The sequence below is a fragment of the Fukomys damarensis genome, unplaced genomic scaffold, assembly GCF_012274545.1.
Source record: "Fukomys damarensis isolate Sample0158 unplaced genomic scaffold, DMR_v1.0_HiC HiC_scaffold_5, whole genome shotgun sequence".
Taxonomy (NCBI): Eukaryota; Metazoa; Chordata; class Mammalia; order Rodentia; family Bathyergidae; genus Fukomys; species Fukomys damarensis.
In genome coordinates this window covers 68,570,060-68,573,079 of record NW_022900917.1, presented here as the reverse complement: position 1 = coordinate 68,573,079, position 3,020 = coordinate 68,570,060, and the positions used below count along the sequence as shown (strand labels likewise).

Sequence of the window (3,020 nt, the reverse complement as noted above, 5' to 3'; positions counted from 1 at the left end):
TAACCTCAATCTGCTTTGGAATACAGACCTGCCATGCATTTCCATAAGCATCACCGTGGATTTGCAAACAGCCATAATGTGTGAAGCTGTTAACAGGTCAAGTAATGCCAGCGGACCACAGACTCCATCACATCTGGTACCATTTTCTTCTCTAAAACGAAGGCAGCAATTGTGAACACATTGTGAACAGATGAAGAGACTAAAGGCTGCATTTTTTCCCTTGAAAAAGATGGGAGGAGGGGGTCTATAGTTATGCAACAGGTTCCTGCAGACTTTATGGTAACTTCCAAAAGCAATAGTAGCAGCAAGAGAGGAAGGGAGGATGTTTACACTTTGGCCTTTGCACCAGGCACTTACATTGTTGGAGAGATGTGCCATTCTAAACCAAAGGTGTGAAACTGGGTAGGAGTAATCATTACGAGTGGTTCAATAATGGGCTTTCAGAAGCAAAGTGGAGGTGTGGGTCAAACCTCTGCTCATCCTGTAGTGCTGACTCCCAAACCACAGCAGTCGCAGCAGTGGTGGCAACAACAAAAACATTTCTGTTGTGTCCATTTTCTGTATGTGTTCTCTGGCTGACCTGAAGGGTCTGGTGTCACAAGGAGAAGTCTCTGGGATGTGGCACATCTATGGTCCAGGGTTGGTGGGTCCAGGTATGCTCACCAGCTGTTCTTTATGGTGTGAGAGGCTCCTCTTCATTATGTCCATGCAGGGCCCCCAACGTCTCTCAAACGCTTGAACATCCATAACTAAGCAGGTGACATTTCCAACTGCATAAGCTGAGGCAGCTCTAGGTTTGTTGGGGACCAGGGCAAGCTCTCCAGCATGCTGCCCCTGTAGCAGCAGGCAGACTCACCCTCCTGGCTCCCGGCATCCTTGTTTGTTTCAGTCTTGCTCCGAACCATGGTGCGCACTTCATCAGACTCAATGATGTGAAAGCCGTCAGCCTTGTCACCCTGAGTGATTTTACACTCTTTGTCCTTATAGTTCTTTTCTCCTATCACATCCACAATCCTCATTCCCTCTAACAGCTCCAGTGATTTAAGGAGTGGCACAGACTCAATAAATGATTCGAACATCTTCCTTTTTTTTTTTTTTAACATTGTTTTTCACTATCATTCTTCTAAAAGTCTCCTGGTCCAGTCTCCACAGGGAGCCTTCAGAGAGGGGAACAATGGTAGCAGCCCTTGGGGTATTGTACATCAGAGCCCATTCTCCAAAACTGCCACAACTGCCATACCTACCAACAGGAGGCATTTGATGATCTTTTGTCACTAAAATGTCACAGGTTCCCTCTTCGATGACATAGAAGTCTCCATCATCTCCTTGGTTAATGGCGTGCTCATCCACCTTGACTGTCCTTTTTCACACATGGCATCGAGGACTCCAGAAAGCTGTGCCTGATTCAGATTTTTGAAAAGAAGACTATCTGTGTAAGCTTCCTGAAGTCTGCATCTCTGTTCATCCATTTGGGGATGACTTTTGGAAAGTGATTAGATCATAAATATGTTCTGCTCATCAGTGGTTTAATTTGCTGGCGAGTTCATAGCCAGATATGCTATGAGGGGGTAGGGTTTGATTGAGAAGAGGTCACTGGGACCATGATGTAGAAGGGTGTACTCTTGTTCCTGGCTCCCCTCTTGCCTCTGCTGTTTTTGGCTGCCATGGGTTGAGCAGCTTTCCTTGGCCATACCCTTCTGCCAGACCATTTTAGTCCTGGAGCCAGCTGATATCGGACTGAACCCTGTGAAAAACCATGAGCCAAACAAACCTTTCTCCTTTAAGTTTCAGGAGTCAGATACTTTTTTGTAGGGAAAGAAAAATTACTAATACTGTTTTCTTGTGAAATGTCCTGAAAACTTCTGTGATCTAATAAAATCTATATAATCTTTCATTCCTGTTAATAAAAGCATAAATTATGGCAAAAACTTGATTATAACCAAAAACTTCAGAGCCTCTGATAAAAATGAAGGCAAGAAAAATAATTGGAATGAACTAAATATATAATAATTTATGAATTATGTATATGTCTTCATTTTATCATTTATCCCAACATCAGCAGCCTACCAGGACAATAGCTCACCATTTACAATGGTAGTTAAACTTGGATATCTTTGTTTGTTTGTTTGCTTGTTTTGGGTACCGGGGATTGAACTCGGGTCCTTGTGCTTGCAAGGCAGGCCACCGAACCACTGAGCTAAATCCCCGGCCCTAAACTTGGATATCTTTGATATTTTGCCTTACTTTTAGTCATGCAAAATTTATAACATCACATATTTTCAACTTTTTGTTATGAAGCTGCCTCTGTCAAAGCAGGAGAAAACACGTTAGCAGTTTGTTCACTTGTTTTGTAACTATAATTATTTAGACATATTGATAGGGAAAACCTTAATAAGTGAAAATTTAGGAAATGTCGCAATATAAGATAACTTCTGCCCCTCACCCTGCTTAGTTCAGAATTAACCGGTACCTGGAGACACCTAGTCTCCTCACAAAAGTTTGTAAGTGAAAAGAACCATTGTTAGCTTTGTTAATCAAGCAAGCTCCCTTCCCCCTGGCTAGAGTAGGCAATTGAATGAATCTAAAAGGTAACTTCCCTAACAAAGAACTGCATCGGGGCTGAAATTCACCTGCCTTGCTATCATGTTTTGGTTATCTGTGAAAATGCAATGTAACCAACGGAGTAAGAGCAAAGCTGTAAAACCCTATAAAAGTAAGAGTTGTAGCCCAATGGAGGAGTGGATCAGGGCACAGCCATTAGTTGTGAACTTTTTTATTTTACTTCCATTCTGCTGCCTCTCTGTGTGTTACTTGCCCTCTCCTTCCATAACAATATGACAAGTAGGCCTCCATGTGTTCTCTTGCCTAAGCCCTGCAAAAGTTCAGGAAGGGCTGATCTGCTTTGTGCCCCAGACTATGATCATCTATTCATTTATTCTTTACTCATTTACCACATTTTCCGTGAGCCAAGCATTGTTCTGATTTCATTTATCCAACCAATATGAAGTGTTATTACAGTG

The 3,020-nt window shown here is 42.5% G+C and overlaps 1 pseudogene; it reads right to left on the bottom strand.

Moving 5' to 3' along the window:
• Positions 1-424: 424 nt before the first annotated feature.
• LOC104853339 lies at positions 425-1,709 on the bottom strand (annotated as a pseudogene).
• Between the last annotated feature and the right edge of the window lie 1,311 nt (positions 1,710-3,020).